We start from the raw sequence: 21,503 nt of genomic DNA, 5'->3' as shown, positions 1-21,503 counted from the left end.
TCATCAGATCATAAAAAGAAAGGGGACAATGTTATTTCACAACATTTTTAGATGTGTAAGAACGATAAACATATTATTCATGTATTATGCGCGGAATTCTAAATATAATTTGTTTTAACAATAATAAGTTATGAACGTATTGATTTCATGGACATTTAGTTTAAATATGATAAATATTCTTGGTTTGAGATTACAGGTTGAGGTTGAACAGGGCCTGGATATATCCGGGATGTTCAGGATTCCATTCCATCATATGTTTCTTTTTCTTTTTCTTTTTTTCCGATTTAGCGGCACCTGAAAACATGTCTTATGTAGATTTGAAAAGATTCAGTATTGTTTTAATTAAAAATGTTATTTACCTTAGCCTGTGTGATAATGTTGGTGAGCCTACCATGTCATATTTTTGGAGTATTTAGAGATGAAACAATACCCTATAATGCAATTTCAGATGCTGAACTAAAGTAACTATCTATAAGACAGTTTTTAGGGAAAATGACGTTTGTAAGAATCCTTTGAGGTTTTAATGACATTGGATTTTGAATTTGGAATAAATCTGCGATTGCAATTGTGAAAATACTGTGGGATAAATGAGATGCAAACAAATTGATGAATCATTAAACCACTAGTTGCGATTCTAGCCATCCCTCTGGAGATGTAGGCTTATGTAGTAATATTTTAAGCGTAGTTACAACATATGTCTGCCGAAGGTAGTCGTGGTCCCCAACCTGTAATATACTAGTTACATTAAAAAAATAATCATAGTTTTGGAAATTACAAAAAAGTATACTGAATTAATATACATAATTACAAATTAGGTACTTACTTTTAGATAGATAGATTATAGGTACCACATGGTCTAAGAGTCAGAGCTTTTAAATCTGACAATCCAACAACGATCAAAAACAAGAACAGATAAATCCAAAAAATAAATACCCCGTAGTCAAACATAAAGATGGCTACATCTCAACAGTTAGGTATCACATGGTCAAACACAAAGATGCTTAAGTCCCAATAGGTAGGTACCACATGGTAAAATAAAAATATAGCTAAGTCACAATAGGTAAGTACCACATAGTCAAACGCAAAGATGTTAAGTCCCAACAAGTAAGTACCACACCGTCAACAAAAGATGCTTAGGTCCAACAGGTAGGTACCACATGATCAAATAAAAATATAGCTAAGTCATAACAGATAGGTACCACAGGGTCAAATAAAAATATGCTAAATTCTCAAAAGGTAAGTACCACACAGTCAAACAGAAAGATGCTTAACTCGCAATAGGTAGGTACCACACGCTCAAATAAAAAGATAGCTAAGTCACAACAGGTAGGTACCACATGTCAAAATAAAAATATGCTTAAGTCTCAATAGGTAAGTACCACACGGTCAAATAGCAACATGCTTAAGTCCCAATAGCTAGGTACCACACGGTCAAATAAAAATATAGCTAAGTCACAACAGGTAAGTACCACATGGTCAAATAAAGAGATAGCAAAGTCTCAACAGGTAAGTACCACACGTTCAAACAAAAATATGCTAAAGTCCCAATAGGTAGGTACCACACGATCAAATAAAAAGATAGACAAGTCTCAACAGGTAAGTACCACATGGTCAAACACAAAGATGATTACGTCCCAACAGGTAGGTACCACACGGTCAAATAAAAATATAGCTAAGTCATAACAGATAGGTACCACAAGGTCAAATAAAAATATGCTAAAGTCTCAACAGGTAAGTACCACACAGTCAAACAGAAAGATGCTTAAGTCCCAATAGGTAGGTGCCACACGGTCAAATAAAAATATGCGCAAGTCTCAACTGGTAAGTACCACACGGTCAAATAAAAAGGTAGCTAAGTCACATCAGGAAGGTACCACATGGTCAAATAAAAATATACGTAAGTCTCAACTGGTAAGTACCACACGTTCAAACAAAAATACGCTAAAGTCCCAATAGGTAGGTACCAAACGATCAAATAAAAAGATTGCTAAGTCACAACAGGTAGGTACCACACGGTCAAATAAAAATGGGCTTAAGTCTCAACAGCTAAGTACCACACGGTTAAACACAAAGATGGTTCCGTCCCAACAGACAGGTACCACACGGTCAAATAAAAAAAAACGGTTAACAGGGTGCAAGCGGTCACTTGGATCCAAGGCAAATTACAAAAAAACGTTCCTATCCACAAGATTTTCAATCTTCAGTTGGTTGGAAATAAAATGTACAAAAAATATATCGAAAATTGAGAAAAAAAATATTCGAATTTTAACATCAATAATAGAAAATATTTTATACCGAAATGGAACATTTTTGTATAGTTGTTTCACTCAATCTTATCCTAAGCACATGAAGCTGCTGTTTCATATTTCCTATTATCAGGTATTTCCATCATTCAATTTTTTAAATTTTAGTTGAAGATAGCGCGAGCGGTCAATAAAAACTCGATGACCCGGTCGAGTTGTAAAAATTAAAGACCGGGTTAAGTTTGCTCATCAAAGATAAAGACCTGAGAAAATCCATATTTACGAAAATTTGAATTTCTTTTCCGTACAAGAAAATTAAATTTAAGCCATTGTAAAATCTTAACAAAAGGTTTTTCAACTTTAGCATGAATTGCTTAGATGACTTCGTAATTTTTCAAATAATTAAAAAAAAGACTCAACACCTAAAATTAAATTCAGGTAGTAGATGTATTAAACAAGCAGTTTTTTCAAGTGCGGGGACGGACCTTGCGACTAATTTTTGCATCACGCTCATTCTGTCGTTGTTTCCATATTGGAGGTAATGTTTTCTAAATTCATATTTTACAAGACTAATAAGAAATATATCGAGTATTAAACATCCGAAAATTCATTGAAGTTTTTTTACTATCGACTTATTTCGTATCTTCGCGCAGCGCTCCCTCCTAATAAAATTAAAAATAGTTCTAAATTCGCATATTTTACCCTCAAATTCCGACAGCGTGGCATACTCCCTCAAGAAATACTTACCAAGCACCGAAGAGTGATCACTCCACGAGACCGCACACTCACTGCACGAGCTCGCCGCCGGGCCATCGACGCTGGCCCGGCCCGGCGGGCCACGGAATTACTATAGAAACGCCCTTTCTCTCAAAGTTTTTGCGATCGCGTCAACGAAAAGCCACCCGCGCCCATTAAGGCGCGGGCTAGTTCCTGAGCTACCAGGAACGGTAATTGGCAGAGGTACTAGCCGGGTAGAAATCTTACATGACTGGGATTATAGAGCAATCCGTCATATTGCGAGAAACTTTCGGCGGAGAGTGCCTTGGGTCCGGCGGATCCAGGCTTTATAGAGCCCGCCGGGTAAAGCGCAGTTGCAGCATTGCACATGCGCGGGCGTTTTTTTTTATTTATTGAGCTGTCCTGTACTTGCGCAGTACGGTGTTTGAGACCAGTGATGTACCTAGCACTGAGCAGAATAATAATAACATTACCCTCTCGATCTAAAATGTTCTAGAAACATCTTTTCAACAGGGTCCGTATAGGAAAGTAGGACGAGGCGTGGCATCTACATAGACTAGTATTTAACAGAACGCCAGATATCTACAATTCATTTAAAATTTATGTAAATTTATTTAAAGCGTAAGTCCTTATTAGGCGATATTAACCATAATGTGAAACATATTTGACTTCAGAGATTAAAAGTTACTTTGTCTACTAAGGACATGCGCAGACGCTATTTTGTTTACGAGAAATATTACGCTGCTACGAAACTGACTTAAACTTCGATATGTCAGGGTAATAATTGTGGTTCAACTGAGTTGAGTTGTTTAGAAGAACACAATTTCAAATCCAACCACCAATAAAGCAAATGGTATCTTAAATATGGCAGCTTACAGATTCATTATGATTGTTAGTATTTTAAAATACACTGCAAACCCTTTAAACTATTATCTGAACTTGTCAGTCAATTTAGAGACATGGAGTGTTAGTGTTCTTGCGCATTTACAATAGATGTCTATAGCGAACATTTCATTTCATAACTTTTGAAAATACACTATACAAAAAGAAACATTTTGATTTTCAAAAATCAAATTGCGTTCGATTTTCAAACAAAATACCCGTAAAATTATTATTTAAATTCATTCATGTTTAACATAAATTGTGGTTGTATTTCAGAAGTCGTATTTTATTGTTATTTGATTTTATATTGTTAATTTTTGCATGTTAATATGTAGTTGAGTAGAATCTATATTGTTCGGATATAATATTTTTTTAGGGTATTTCTCACGTGATTCATACTTTTCGTGCCGGTCAGTTGACTGATGACATATTTCTGAAAGTATTTCTAATAAATAAATAGTAAATTATATTTATAGTAACGCTTCGGTTCCTAACAAAATTATGTATCGTTGTTTCTCATTATACTTGATTCGAAACGAAAAATAATCACAAAAAGAAGTAACCTTGTTGCTATCATTAGTATTTTTTTTGGCTTTTATACCAGTATTTTAATAAAAAATCCATCAATAAGTAACATTATCTCTTTATCTTTTCCAAAAGTTAAAATTTTAAGTGGCTGTAATTATATTTAATCAATTAGTGCAATTACAAATTCTGAATGAAAACTGTGTACATACAAATTTTTGCTTGTGGCTTTTGCTACTAGCCCGCATGGAATTTGGTTTGTGACATACATTAAAAATAGACAACGTCTTTTCGTGAGGTTCAAGGTTGCTCCGAGAAAAATTGCATCAAAATCAGCTTAGTACTCGACCTGTGCAGGCGCAACAGACAAACCTAGTAGATACAGTCTATAACATATTTCGTAGTATGGATTATAATATGACAATATTTACAGTTAATTATACTATATTTGGTAATTTATTTAGTATCTTCATATATATTTACGATCATTAAAGATAAAAAAATATTGAATAATGAAATTAGAGCACCTCAATGAGCGATTTAATACATATTACTATTATAGTGAATCAAATCATACTGCACTCGCCAGGTCAGTGCTCAAAGCTGGTATAGTTGTAGTAGTTTTAAATAAAAACTATTCTCATAAACTGTTACGGCCCAGTCATGAAAATGGACTCAGCGGCACGACCGCGCTTTTCAACGTTCTTACACCGAGTCGAGTTTTACGGTTTTCCCCAAAACATCTGTTTCACTCACCTATTGCCGCTCGGCGCTTGGTACAAAACTACTAGTTTTGCTGCTAGGACGGTATTCATACCTCGTCTCATATTTCTGCATTCATCTTGCTTGCATTAAGTTGCAGTTCAGCGGCATTTTTGTAATGCGGACTTTGAGGTGCATGCGCCGGCGCAGCGGCGTCAGTGACAGCGCGCAATGGAATTTGTTCGTGTCATTATGATGTTAACGTCCTAGTAACGAAATCATTGCAATATTCGAATGTCAGTTTCACAAATCGCACTCTTAATAAAATAATGACCTATTTCAAAATTGTTCATTTGTGGCAGTCGTGGCTATAGCATGAAAAAAAAGAGAAAATCTAAAAGGTAGCCAACATAAAATGATTGTTTGACGATTCCTATAAATTGGCAATTTTGGAATGGGTCATTATTTTATTAAGAGTGCGAAATTTCAAGTAAATTTTATTTGATAGTTATCGTAATAAACCGCTAATGTAGATAGTATTCATTATAAACCTATTTATTTGTGAGCACACATTACACTTTGACTTTTGTATTTGGTCGGTTGTACCTCTGTGTAAGGAGTAGCATTTACTCACAAATTGTGAAACAAAATCTTACTATGCAAAATATCTGACTGCTCTGTTAAAATTTAATCTATGCGTATTTATTGCGCAGAACAGAAACCCTGCGCAAACCAAATGTTGGTCAACCAAGCTCTACTTTAGGTTATATGACGAATATTTTGAAATTTCCATTAATAATTTGGGTATAGAGGAGTAGCCCGTAACCAAATAATATCATATAACTATTCCAGGCTAAGTAAACATACTCTAAAAGCTTTAAAAACTACTTTTACACCGCCGTTTCCTTTGTTCTTTTAAAATCAATAATTGGAGCCAAGGATTCCCTCCAAATGCCAATTGGAGCCAACATTACCGCATTGCAGTAATTTAGTGCGCAATACCCCTCCCGCTGCGGATAAAAATTAGAGATATTTTATGAATTTTGATGGAATTATTATTGAACAGTCGCATAGTACAGAATGGTTATGACTACTTGGTTTGGTATTGAATCATATGACTGTAAAAAATCGAGTTGTTGATATTTTCGATGGTTTGGTTGCTTCAAGATATCCATTAACTGTATGGCATGTATACTTGTCTATCATTGATCTTTGAATGCAAGGTAAAAATATATAAATCATACCATACATAACATCGTAGCAGGCTCTGTTGCCCCGCAAGGATTTGAAATTGTAGTTCTAGTATTACGGTCATGATTTGAGAAACCTTTTGTCTAACAGTGGGATACTTACAAAGCTCGCGTTTATTATATCTTAGTCTTGAAACGGTAAATAAGTGATATATGTATTGAGCATCATATCAGATCTGGTATAATGATGTAAGATGATAATATAAACAGGTTTTGGGGGAAGACATAGGTTCATGGCTTGATCAGCCGACATTTATATTCCATTTCACTCCTAAAGCCAATAAATTGCGTCTGGGCTACTATGGCCACATTGAACAAATACTACTTAAGGTAATAATATAATAATAATATCAGCCCTGTATTATATACTGTCTCACTGCTGGGCACGGGCCTCCTCGAACTAGTGAGAGGGATTAGGCCTTAGTCTATCACGCTAGCCTAGTGCGGATTGGTAGACTTCACACACTCTCAAAATTCCTATAGAGAATTTCTCAGACACGCAGGTTTCCTCACGATGTTTTCCTTCTCCGTTAAATCAAGCGATAATTTACAAATAATACACACATAAACTATACTATTATATATAGCTGAAGAGTTTGTTTGTTTGTTTGTTTGTTTGAACGCGCTAATCTCAGGAACTACCAGTCCAAATTGAAAAATTCTTTTTGCGTTGGATAGCCCTTTGTTCGTGGAGTGCTATAGGCTATATATCATCACGCTATACCCAATAGGAGCGGGGCAGTAATGGCTAATCTCAGAAACTACCGGTCCAAACTGAAAAATTATTTTTGTGTTGGATAGCCCTTTGTTCGTGGAGTGCTATAGGCTATATATCATCACGCTATGACCAATAAGAGCGGAGCAGTAATGACTAATCTCAGGAACTACCAGTTTGAACTGAAAAATTCGTTTTGTGTTGGATAGCCCTTTATTTATGGAGCGCTATAGGCTATATATCATCACGCTATGGCCAATAGGAGCGGAGCAGTAATGGCTAATCTCAGGAACTACCGGTTTGAACTGAAAAAATATTTTTGTGTTGGATAGCCCTTTGATCCCGGAGTGCTATAGGCTATATATCATCACGCTATGATCAATAGGAGCGGAGCAGTAATGAAACATGTTGCAAAAACGGGGAAAAATTATTAGTTTTGAGAGCTTCCGTTGCGTGCGCTGCGTAAACGGTTAAAGTTATGCAACAATGATGTATGACGGGATTGTTCCTCTTAAAAAGTTCTAAAAAATATATTATAAAACAAAGTCCCCCGCTGCATCTGTCTGCCTGAACGTGTTAAACTCAAAAACTACCCAACGTATTAAGATGAAATTTGGTATGGAGACAGTTTGAGAGGCTCCCGGGAAACTACTACTTTTATAACGGAAAACTTTAGCCTGAAAAACTTTATAACGCGGGCGGAGCCGCGGGCAAAAGCTAGTTGTTTTATAAAAATCAGAGGTGTGTGCCCTTGGGATTTGAACCTGCGGAAATTCGTCTTGGCAGTTCGTTCCAACTAGCCTATCGCCGCTTAACTACTTAAGGTGAATACTACTAATACGACAGACACCACACACAGTAGGCAGGTTAGATTTTGGAATGCTGAGATCATGTTGCGTAATCCGAAAATTACATGAGAATTGAATAAAGGCCTTTCAAATTCCGAATGATACTTTTTATATAAGCCATATCTCAACAATCGATGCGCTATTTGGACATTATTTAATTTGCGTTCAGTTGCAGGGGAATCATATTTGCTGTATAATATGTAAAACTTAACTTGTGACAATGTACGCCGTCCATTTATCCTTGTAATTAAATTTCGTATTGCCAAGTTCGTCCGACTATGCAACACCAAGCCATTATCATTCCTTAGCACTCTTCAAATTTCTAGAACAAAGGAAACCTAAAATTTATGATAAACTCGCTTACTACGCAGCATATTCATTATGTAACATAGACTATACCCACGGACTGGGGTGAGGGTGGAGTGTCCATAGATTATTATTTAACAGAACGTCTAGAATATAGATATGCCGATTTGTTTGCCGTTACGCGATATTTTGATTTAAGCTGACTGGAAAGGGAACATCTACGACTGGTAATTGTATCTATCACATCTAACTATTGTAGCATATTACAGCATTAATTCTGTAAGTGTTATGTTAGACATCGTTAGTGTTATGCTCGCGTACACAAACCTTACTTAGTTAAAGACAAAGCAATGGTATGATAAAAGTCTGTTTTTAGTACTTTCGGCACGACAGCCTTGCCAGAGCGTAGGTATGGGGTGGAAAGGGGCGATGTGAACCGTTAATGTTGAGATACAACTTTACTTCAGCTGGCTATCAAACAAAAAAACCTGGACGTTTCAGCTTGTGAGAAAGAAACATTAAATTGCTATATATACGTTCTGTTGCACTGTACGTATTCATAGTTATTAATAATTTTCTCAGACTCGTGTAAATAGCTGAACTTGAATTGCGCTGGTACTGAGTAGATGCGCAGGCGCAGCGGAGTCGGAGTTAAGGCAAACGGTGGCAGGCGATAATATGATTATCTACTTTTGTTTCTATAGGTATAGTTGTTAGAACTAGTCTATTACGACGATTCTGCTTACAATTTATTCTATGCATATTCATTGCGCAGAACAAAAGTCCTGCGCAACAAATGTATGAGAAATACTGCAATGCGGAAAATTTAACGATCTGCGTCTCAACTGTTAGGCGATGTTAGCGAACCTATTTATTGTATAGAAATTACGACGACATCGTAAGTTATATGGCGGTTGGTCAAATTGATTTACCAAGAGCTGATTTAAAAAATTCAGTTAGATATTGCAATAGATTAATTTATAATCTGTTTTAAGAAAAAATAAATAATAAAAAATGAATTGCAAAAAATGTAGTGAAATCTTGAGACCTGATGAATTATTAAGATGTGTATCATGTCATGGTTCATTCCATTATATATGTGTAGGCCTAAATGAGCCAGAATTTAGAAAAATTTTACGTATGAACAAAATGAAATGGAAATGCCCATCTTGTAAGGGAGGAAAGAAAAATAATAACAGCCCCTCCGACACAGATTCCATGTCTGGTTTTATGCACTCAATTGATACTAAAGCAATCATGGAGCATTTAGATAATAGATTCAGCGTATTAAAGTCAGCTATTGATTCACTCCAGATCTGATGTTAATGAGAAATTATTGAAGCTTTCTGCTACAGTAAACAACTGGGAGACCAAGATAAATAATCTCACAACATCGTTTTCGGCTGTAAATGGACAAGTCATAGATCTGAAAGACGAGAACGATAAACTAAAGCAGGAGTTGGAGTTGCTGCGTTCCAATATAAAAAATATTTCTGAGTGTCACGATCGTAATGAACAGTGGGTTCGCCGCTCAAATATACAAATTAATGGGGTTCCTGAGAAAATGGGCGAAAACCTCTTATCTGTAATTCAATCTCTAGTCGAAAAGTGTAATTTCAACCTTAACCTGGATAACGACATAGATTTTGTGACCCGAGTAGCAGTCAAGAATGACGTGGACAATAAAACACCGAAGCCTATAATTTTGAAAATGCAATCACGATACAAAAAAGATGATTTTTTATCAGCGCTACGTAAATTGAGGCATTGTACTGGTAAGGATATTGGTATTTCTGGTCCACAAAGTGGGAACAAAATATATTTTAACGACCATCTTTCTGCAAGAAATAAGTACCTGCTAAGACAAGCGAAACGTCTGGTAAAAGAGAAAAATTTACGCATACTGCTGGGTTCGAAATTGCACTATTATGGTACGTCGCAACGATCAATCGCCGATTATACACATCACTTCTGAAGAATCGTTAAACAAGATTGTATAAGTGCTAGATTTTTAGTCCTTGTAAAGTACACCCTATCTAATAATTTATACTGTTTATTATATTATGGAAAGGGCATTGTAAGTAATTTCTCCCCAGTATCCACTAACTCTCATTACACGAATATACTGCTTTACTGGAATATCTTTTTCTCACGATATGTAATGGCATTGGAGCGAGCAAGTTGGCATAATTTTATCGAAATTGAATTTGTTTTAACTTTTTTTAATACGTCATCTCATACGTTGTTTTCAAGTGACATATTAGGTCAACCACATACAAATAATGACACTTAAAATCTTCTATCAAAACGTTAGAGGCCTAAGGTCTAAAACTTCAACATTTTACAATAATATGATTAACTCGGATTATGACATTATTTGCATAAGTGAAACATGGCTGTTATTGGGTATTTATAATGCTGAACTATTTGATGCACGATACAATGTATACCGCACTGATCGCAATTATGATCAGTTAAATGTAACCAAAGGTGGTGGTACCTTAGTAGCAGTTCACCGTAGACTCAGTGTCAGTATAGAAAGTATGCGCTTACTTCCCTTTTTACATGGTGCCGACGTGACTAGTGTCAATATTTTAGTACACCAAATGCCTTAACAACCGTGTTAAGATTATTCTGTTGTTATTTTCCACAAAACAATAACCAGTCGCTATCGGAATTGTCATTTTATGAATATATTTCAGATTTGAATTTGGACTATCCCCAGGATAAATTCTTATTGGTCGGCGATTTTAACATAGGAGAGGCAAGGTGGTCTCTTATTCCAAACACAACGGTAAATTCATTGTTTTTTGAAAACCCACAAGAAAATATACTAACTTCACAATTATCAACCTTTTTATGTTTTAATGGTTGGACTCAATATAATAATGTAGATAATGCATATAATAGAAAATTAGATCTTGTCATTTCCAACACATGCTGTACCGTAGACAGAGTGGCTCCAATATCATTGCCAGAAGATGCTCATCACCCATCCCTCTGCATAGATTTAAATTTGAATTTTGATCAGTCTCATTTGCGTCCGGCAACACGAGTATTTCGACAATTCCATTATGCTGACTACGACAAAATAAATGACGAACTAGATAAAATTTATTGGGAAGATCATCTAGATGTTGATAACATAGACTTGGCTGTTGACATATTCTATAAAATTATTAATAACATAATAGAGAAGTTCGTTCCTTCAAAGCGTACTAACATTTATAAAAGTTACCCAGTTTGGTTCACCAAAAAATTAATAAAACTTATGAACAGAAAACTAAAACTACACAAGAAGTGGAAAAATTACGGAAGACTTATTGATTATGAAGCGTTTTCTAATGCGCGCCGTGAGGCTAAGGAACAAGAATTAATATGTTATAAACAGTTCATTATTCGTACAGAACATAATATTCGTTTCTCTACTAAACATTTTTGGACATTTATTAAGTCTAAAAAGGGTCTCGACGATATACCTGACACACTTTTCTTAGGTGACAAATATGCTTCTGGTGGTCAAGATATAGCTGATCTTTTTAACTCTTTTTTTCACTCGGTTTTTGAATCAGTTTCAACGAACAATTCTAATATTAGAAATGATGCTAATGACTGTATTATAAGTAGTGTATTTATTGACAAGCATATTGTTGAAAAATATTTAAATAGATTGGACGTCAAAAAGGGCACTGGTCCGGACGGAATCCATGCAATATTTTTGAAGAGATGCAAAGATAAGCTAGCAGGTGCTCTCTCATTGTTGTTTAATATTTCTTTGAGGAATGGGACTATGCCTTTGGTATGGAAAAAGTCAATTGTTGTTCCAATTTTTAAGAATGGCGACAAACATAATATTGCCAACTATCGCGGGATTTCCAAATTGTCAGTTATACCGAAACTTTTTGAGAAAATTATTTTTGATTCTTTGTTTTCTGCAATTAGATCACGAATTATACCACATCAGCATGGTTTTATTAGCGGAAGATCAACTGAATCTAATATGTGTGAATTTTTAGAGTTTGTGCTGGACACTATGGATAAAGGTTATCAAGTGGATGTCGTGTATACCGACTTCTCAAAGGCTTTTGATAAAATTTCCCACGTATTATTAATAAATAAGCTTGAGAAGGTGGGTATTCATGGCGATTTACTCAGATGGTTAATATCATATCTGCGTGAGAGGTCCCAAGCAGTTGCTGTAAAGGGATTTACTTCTGGTTTCGTACCAATTCCATCAGGTGTGCCTCAGGGATCCCATCTTGGGCCTTTGCTTTTTAATATATTTGTTAATGACGTCATGAGTTGTTTTCATACTTCTAAAATCTTGCTTTACGCCGACGATACTAAAATATTTACAATTGTCAAGTCTGTCAAGGATTGTAGGTTATTTCAAAATGATTTATTAAAATTTTATGAATTTTGCTCTGAGAACAACTTGATCTTGAATATAGATAAATGTCACACTATAACTTTTTCTCGTAAAAAACAACCATTTAGATATGACTATATGTTTGACAATATCTGTATCAACCGAGTAACTGAAGTAAGAGACTTAGGGATATATCTTGACAGCAAGCTTTCATTTGCATCCCATATCCACAATGTTACTACTAAAGCTTACAAAATGCTTGGCTTTGTTTTGCGTCAAAGTAAAGACTTTAATAACATTAACACCTATATTTTGTTATATAATTCATTAGTTAAAAGTCATCTTGAATATGCATCCACTGTGTGGAATCCATTTTATTCTACTTATAAAGAGCAAATAGAAAGAATCCAATACAAATTTTTGAATAGATTAAAACATAAATTTAAAGGTCCTTTACCGCAACTTACATCTTTGGAATTGCGACGTGAACACAGAGATCAATTATTTTTATATAAAATAATTCATAATTATATCGATTCCCCCTACCTTCTAAGTCGTATATCTTTCAACTGCCCTAGATTGAGTGCTCGTTCTAACGCTATTTTCTCAGTTCCTTTTTGTAAAACAAATTTTGCCACAAATCGATTTCTGGTAAGAGCATGTAGTACACACAATAATCGTTACTATCACATTGATTTGTTTAATAGTAGACTTGGTGGATACAAAACGCTTGTTAGAAAAGTTAACTGACTGATTTTTATTTTCTGTATTTTTTTATATTCTGTGTAAGTTAATTTGGTGTTATTTTTCTGGTACTAGCTCTTGTGTAATTTTTATTTATTCTAACATCGAAAACCTAAAAACTGTCCTCAATCTGGAAAAAATATTTGTGGAAACTGTTTGGCTAATGTAAATATTATTGTGTTTAATTCAAATGTTATTAATGTGTGCTGTTTGTTTTCCTAAATAAAATAAAATAAAATAAAAAAAAATAAAAAAAATATCTCACAATTTAATATAATTTTAATTTGTAGGTAATCGTCTGACTGGCAAATTCGCCTTAATAAATGACTCTAAAATAATTTAATATTAACATAAAGCAAGAGGTCGGGAGCACAAATAAACTGGTAGTATAAATTATCATACTACGCCCGCTTAACTTCTGGTACTGAATTCTATTTGTGAACGCTTTTAAATTGTCTTGCCACATTCATATTCCGCTATCTTTGTTTAATCTAGCTGTAATGCTAAAATAATAGAATGAAAAATAAAATAGCAATAGAATGTGTGCATAGGCTTTGGGATAAGGATCCAGGGCCATGCCGACAACGAAATGAGTAAAGCTGGTCCTATAACCAGCAAAATATGCTACGTTGAATCCGCCTTTATGGCGACTACAAAATTCACATAAAAAAATTACTAATTACTACTATAATTTCAGGAATATTGAGTAATAAAAAGTAAAAAAAAAGGTTTGATTACTCTAGCTCTTAAACAGCTATAGTACAATAAAATCGGAAATATACTATGCAAGTATCACATAACTTACGACGTCATCGAAATTTCTAGAACATTATAGGTTCGGTAACATCGCCCGTACAGTTGCAGCGGAGATCGTTAAATTATCCGCATTGCGGTATTTCTGTTGCATTTGTTGCGCAGGCTTTTGTTCTGCGCAATGAATATGTGCATGAATATCTATAATTATAAGCAAAGTTCTTGTTATATACTATTTCTAGCTACATTACCCAGTATACAACATGTATCTTCAGTAGATGGATCTGACTTGTGCAGGGAAAAATACCAAGATGTCAAAATTGCAGTAAAAATTTGGTGATATATTTTTTATTTCATACAGGGTCATTTTGAAATTGCGTTTCTACATGCCATTACATACTTATCTATTTGGAAATAACACTGCAATCATTTATTTGAGTCGTGCACGTAAAATAAAAAAGTGCAAGTTTCGAACAAAATAAATATTAATAAAAAGCAACAACAGCAGCAAAGGTAAAGACGAATATGTGTTTCCATTTAGTAACGCAATGTCACAATGACCCTGTATAGTATATAGGTATTTGGAACAATGATTAAACACTGAATAGCCTCCTTAAACAGGACCTTCGGCTAACCTAACATGCTACATAGAATTATAAATACCCACATTCTCGCCTGACAGTATGTCCACTCCGACTCCGTTGCGCCTGCGCATCTATTTTCTATACCAACGCAGCTCAAGTTTAGCTATTTACGCGAGACTGACATAAGTATTCACATACAATAGTATGAGGCCACATATTGGCAATTTAATATTTTTCTCTGTCACAAGCTTCTTTAGTTTGATAACCGACTGATGTGAAGTTGTATCTGAACATTGACTTAACACAGCGGCCTTTTTTGTCCTATGCCTACGCACTGGAAAGGCTATAATAACGAAGTCAGTGCTGTAATACATCAAAATAATTGCAATAAATCAATGTTCATGAACTTAGACTTTTAAGGACAAATATGAATTTGGATTATTTGTTAAAATGCCGACAATGAAGCGTTATTTCAATTGAACGGAGTACTTTATATTAGCCTATAGAGCGAAAGGAATGTTACTTGCCAATTTACGGGACCGATTTCTGATAAATCGTGTTTCATGGTATGGATTGAACAAAATTTGGTAAATTCTTTTTATGGTTGACTCACAGTTCTTAGAAACTTGGGAATGGCAAGGTGTCATTGATGTGTTACCGAATTCAATGCTAATTTATCTATATTAAAATATATTCAGAAACGAAATAGAATAAACAAAAAAATGATTGAAAAAACAAACAAACTACTTTACTGTGACAATTGTCCAAAAAACCATTTAAAATATTGAGCAGAGCTAAAGATGTTCTTTATATATTACCTAACATTACTCAAGATCGCTTTAGCACACCGTGTAAAAAGTTGTTTTCAAACGATAAGACAAAAACATGCAGTTACAACGTACAAAGTGTATCAACATTATAAACAAAGTATGGTTATGTCAAATTTCATCGAAATCAGTCCAGTGGTTCAGCTATGGAAGCGTAACAAACACAATTACTTTTGAATATATACGTATAGATGCTCATTTTCATAGATTCTATAGAATGATTTGTACCTTATGTCTTGCGACGCGTGGATCGTTAATAATTCCGCAATGCGGAAACTATCTGATATGTGATTGGTGCACGGATATTGGCCTGCGCAGTGAATACGCATAGAGCAGGTTTCAACAGAGTTCGCATAGTTGTCAACTCAATGAGAATAATGTAATATAATAATAGTCATTCGTAAACTACTCTGTATTTTCTGCGCAGAGATTTTATTCTGCGCTTAAATTGCCGCAATGCGGTATTTCCTCAGGCAGGTATATACTTGTTCTGCATACTTAATGCACATAAAATGATTTTTTTAAATAGCTCTCATATTTAAATAAAGAATATAGAAATGTCAGGGTTCGTCGTTTGCTACTACAAGTTGTAAATAAACACATTCCATATTTAAACTCATTGCAGATCACAACTCTTAATGATTTTCCTATTAATTAAGTTCCGTATCTATCATAGTTTCCACCAGGTCCTATACATGTGGTGTTTAGAACTCGCCTGACACATTGCAACTTAAAGACAATATTTTTGTGGGCTTGTAAAAAGGGCTTGTTCAGTCACCGAATAACATAAAATACAGTAAAATACTTCGCAACTTTCAAGAGATTAACATGTTCACGTAACTGTAACCGTTTGGGACAAACCTAACATTTCTTATACTGACAACGTTCTTTAAAATTATGAAGCAAAAGTGGCGTCCCCAAGCAGGGTTTTCTACATCCTGGTCAGGATATTAAGATTACAATAATATCATCAGGTTATCGATGTCGTCCATATCGTATTGCGCAGGATAACACTTATTTCCAAAATGCATACATTTGAATAGGTACTTACTAAACAAAGTAAAACAACTTAACATATCATTTAGGTAGTTATTTTGCACAGTTTAAAGACAAGTCAATATGTGAGGCTCTATGTTTTTATATTACGAGCAGAAATGAAGTCGTATCTCCCATTAAAATCTGGATCAATACTTTAACAGAGGGAACTAATTCACTAAGTGAGAGGGAGAGAGCACTATGGTTGCCAGATGGCCGGGAAATCCGAGAATGTCCTGAATTTTTTCGATTAATCTCATTTCCACTTACTAATTGTGCTTTTGTCCCGAATTCCTGTATATTTAGAAAACAGAAAGAACGTGTAGAAGCCACGACATCTTTACAAAAAAATTTTTAGTAATCAGAACGAGATGCCCAATTTTAAGCTTTAGATAAATACTTTATTATTGAGTCAAAACGTTGGCACAATTTCACAATTTGTATGTAAATGACAACGAAGTGAATACAAAATTGTTCCTGAACCTGTAATCCTTTACCTGGGAACCCTAGCTCACGTCGAGGCTCCGTCGTTCTTTCCCTCGGAGGCGCGCGCCTGGGCCGGACGTGTCTCCGGAGTGTCCAGCAACAATCTGTGCATTCATGCATGCGTTGTTGCTGGACATTCCTAATTAATAAAGTTTACTCCAATCATCACCCCATGTGCAGCGCTTTCATTAAAAAGGTCAGTCTCCGTGTTTCTTTCTTCAACTAATATTGAAAACTAAGGCGTGAGTGATGAAGAGTGGTGGGACAGCTATCTGCAGCAGTTTGAGACCACCAGCGGAATGTGGTGACACGCGAGATTGAACCGAATAGTGGACTGATGGTTATAATACGAATCACATTAGTATGTCATTAACATGTCATAGTGTCCAGCGACCGATAGTGCCCTTCAACATGGCGGTAGACACTATTGGTGCACAACGCGCATGTGCAATATGAAGGGACGCCTCGTGAGCTCACCCAGGGCCCAGGAGTAGTTTAGTGAACATACCTAAAAAATGATATTCATTGAATGTCCGATGACCCAAAAAAAAATTAAATAAAAATGCCTTTTCCTTAAATATTTCCTCTCATTGTTACAGGTTACTCTCAACCTTACAAGCAGTACTCATCTTCCGCCTGGAACACAGAAGTTCCTCCAGCAGCCAATAGAGACGCAGTGAAGAAATACTCGTCCTCGAGTAACCAACGCACTCTACTGGGAAACGATCCGGCGACCTACTGCACATTTATTGTTAGTTTTGAATCGGCCCAAAATACTGCTGACATTACAGATATTTTTATTTAATACCATCTTGAGTTCGTATTCTCGCTTGTGTTTAAGTGTCAACAGTATTCGTGTACTCTACCGGTGTATTAGTTTATCCCCGGACCGTAGGGACAGTCTGATTGTAACACTAGTCCTGGGAGCTGGCCTAAAGGAGTGAGATCTACTAGATGTGAATGTAATGGCTTTGAAGCCAACACTAACCACTGAGTCATACTTTAGCCGCAACAAAGCTTCTTCTTGTTATATTACAGTAACGCTTGTTCTATTGTAGTTTATGATGACAGTCACGAACGCATGCAACACAACGAGGTTGTATGTAATAGTATTATAAGACCAGTTATATTCCAATCGACGAAATATAAATGGTGTAATATGTAAATCAATACTTTAAGCTAATAATGGAGTCACTGTGGGGCAAGTGGCAGTAGTGAAGTAATGTAATGCTTGTATTGTTAATGTATAAGAATATAATCATTCAACAAATAATCTATCTGTGTAGAATTAATATTATTAATGTTTGATTCAATAATATGGATGGATATGGGATGTTCCGACTGAGCACTGGGCTTAGCTTCTTAATGTATACGTAGATAAGAACAATGTAATCGTTTAGAATAATAAATAATTAAGGCAAATCCGATGTTTTATTTTCCGATGTTTAGAAAACATTCTGGTGGCATACACTTGTCCATCTAAATGGTACGTAAAAATACATACTCACTACTATTCAGTTTCTAAGGTATTAGAGGTCAATCGAGTAAAACAAAACAAAATCTGAAAATTAAAAAGATAATTTTTTTAAATAGTCAATGTTGCAAACGATGGAAATAATTTGACAAGTCGTTGTTCATAGAAGTACTTAAAAGACTATAACCACATTTCATGACACGAGCGGTGAGGCTCGGCCGACGTCTTAGAACACGAGTCTGTCTCTAACTAGCTACGACATTATTCAAATATAAAGTCAGGGCGTTGGAAATATGAATTCTCCACTTCTCTCATGTCCCTCTTTGTATTGATTTTTGATGCAAGAACATTCGTACGACTATTACAATAAATGTTAAAGTGTTAAAAAATATTGAAGCCTTAAGCCTAACAACAGTTGAGCTTTAAATAAAAAAAGACAGTAAATTAAAAAGAATATGCATGTAACTTTATTTTAATTGGTCCATTTTGTATGTACGAATGTTATAAATGAAGTTTTGGCTCTATGTGTTACGCTATTAGTAGGTGCAGATGTAGGTGAACTAAAATATTGTGTATTTATAGACGAATCCATAAATGTAACGATTTCTAAAACTTGTCTGAGTGGAAACTGCAAATGAAAATAACCTGGTTACTGTTCTTATGAATTCTTTGAAAGAATTTAAAACACCAACTGTTAATACAGTAGGAATTGGTACACGTAACGCTTTCGTAATGGTGGGAGAGAATATGCTGAAGAGAGAACATGATTTAACAATACATGATATTGATCCTTTTGAGTATGCCACCCTCTACAACTATCGGTTTTACATGCTTCAGTAACTACCATAACCAGAAACAAATTCTTTAGTTACGGGAAACTTTCAACTAATTTCTAATTTACCTGAAGAGACAAGAGGAACATAAAAATATTTTTGAGACAGTAATTAGCGGAAAATGGCCACTTAAACTGTGCACGCACAATATTAAGAAAGCAGGTTCTAAAAACAAGTTGATCACACTGGCGGCACTTTCGTCTAATAAACAGAGTTAGCATTCGCATTCGATTTTGTCGATTATAAACTTTTGCTTCGCAAATATGATCTTTATGGCTTTAAAGACAAAGTTCTGGAATGAATAGGAACGCAATATTAACTGCTACATCATACAGATCCGCATACAAAGAACACATGTTCGGTGTCTCCCTTGATAGTTTTGGAGCTCATACTATTTATGATATACATTAATAAAATGGAAAAGGCTTGATGCTTTGTATGTATGCATGTATGCATGTATGTATGTATCGACTACCTCGGTGGCGTTGTCGTTGTACGTACGAGGTAGGAGTACAACTACCGCGCCGAGGTCGTGGGTTCGAATCCCGGGTCGAGCCAAACTAAATGTGACTAGGTTTATCCATCCTGAAAAAACAAATACTCAGTCGCAATTCGGAGTAAGGAAGTTGGCGGTGTGTACCCCTGTCCTTGGAAACACTTTGCCCTGCGTCTGATCTCTGTGCGTGATGTGATCTCTCCCTCTGTCCTCTCGACCAATCCATTCCAAGAGTTTCTCCAAATGTCTTCTGAAGTCAATATTACTGCATTGCAGCAATTTAGTGCGCAAAACAAAATCCCTGCGCAGCAAATACAGGGTAATTGCTGTGAGAGCTTTCTACTATTTTAAAACTGTTTCTTGGTTGTTTTTATTGTATAAGAAAATGTTGTTGACATATTGAATCATAGATATCAGATTAACTGTGAACATTTCGTTTTCATACAACCACTTATATGCATAGTTCATAAGTAAGGTGATGAGTCAAATCCTTAAAAACGATAATATATTGACAGCTTGTTGCTGCCGCTTAGTGTCTCTTGTGTAATACTGTCTTAAAGGCTCTAACACCAAATAATATATTGTATATGATTTTTTTTTTATTTGTCATGTTTATAGCGGCGATATTCTAGTTGGTTGTGGAACTGGCTGCCGAGACGAATGTCTGCAGGTTCAAATTTCAAGGGCATAAAACTCTGACTTTTCTAAAAAATTATGTTTGCATTCTTTGTGAATATCGCTTGCTTTAAAGGTAAAGGAAAACATTGTGAGGAAACCTGCATACCTGAGAAATAATCAAAAACCTCTAAAATCCGGTGGCTCTCTCTCAAACTACTCTGCGTGCACGCCACCGCTAGGGCATACACTACACAGGAAGTATACATATATAATAACGTAATGAAGAATTAGCTTGTGCTCGCGGCTGCGCTCGCCCTCTATAATAATAATATCAGCCCTGTATTATATACAGTTGGGCACGGGCTTTCTCTGATACTGAGAGAATTAGGCCTTAGTCCATCACGCTGGCCTAGTGCAGATTGGTAGACTTAACACACACCTTCGAATTTCCTATAGAGATCTTCTCAGATGTGCAGGTTTCCTCATGATGTTTTCCTTCACCTATTAAAGCAAGTGATAATTCACAAAGAATACATACATCATTTTAGAAACGTCAGAGGTGTGTGCCCTTGGGTTTTGAAAATGCGGACCAGTGGCGAAAAATGAAATTTTTCGAAACATATATACATCAGAATAACACATAGGCTACAAATTTGTAACGGTTTTGTGTAATTCGGTCCAGCATACATACATATCAAAAAAGTTAAAAAATTGCTATCTTGCCGTACGTCGCCTAAACCGTTGGAGTTAGACAAAGATGATGTACCGTAGAATTGTTTGTCTCAAATAGTTCTAAATAAAAGTCCGCGACAGCATATCTACCTTTTATGTGGAAGACACTATGATCGAAATGGTGAGCCATAAATATAATTGAATCGGAAACTTTTTTTACAATATATATTTTAGAATATTTATTATAATCTTATCAAAATAAATACATTTATCGCTTTAAGTATTTAATATAGATAAACTTTGTCTTTTACACTAAGTAACTGATTTGAATGGACCGTCGTAAAGATTATCGATTTTCTCAAAATCTACTGAACGGATTTTTATGAAGTTTCGTATGGAGATA

At 35.3% G+C, this 21,503-nt stretch overlaps 1 protein-coding gene and 1 long non-coding RNA gene across 5 annotated transcripts in view; one reads left to right on the top strand and one right to left on the bottom strand.

The window, feature by feature from the left end:
* LOC115440541 (titin) overlaps positions 1-21,503 on the bottom strand; it is an 87,693-nt gene that overhangs the window by 12,954 nt on the left and 53,236 nt on the right. For 3 of the 4 annotated variants that reach the window (XM_030164896.2, XM_030164898.2, XM_030164899.2), the window contains exon 1: positions 2,991-3,291. The exons of the other annotated variant lie outside the window; for it this stretch is intronic. The gene's annotated coding sequence lies outside the window, so the exon portion shown is untranslated. Of the gene's footprint in view, positions 1-2,990; positions 3,292-21,503 lie in introns of those variants that run through there. 4 annotated transcript variants of the gene reach the window in all.
* LOC115440542 lies at positions 17,067-18,429 on the top strand. The gene is made up of 2 exons (XR_005113207.1): positions 17,067-17,203; positions 17,607-18,429. It is a non-coding gene; the product is annotated as an uncharacterized LOC115440542 (long non-coding RNA).

The sequence above is a fragment of the Manduca sexta genome, chromosome 27, assembly GCF_014839805.1.
Source record: "Manduca sexta isolate Smith_Timp_Sample1 chromosome 27, JHU_Msex_v1.0, whole genome shotgun sequence".
Classification (NCBI taxonomy): Eukaryota; Metazoa; Arthropoda; class Insecta; order Lepidoptera; family Sphingidae; genus Manduca; species Manduca sexta.
This window is presented reverse-complemented; position numbering and strand designations above follow the sequence as displayed.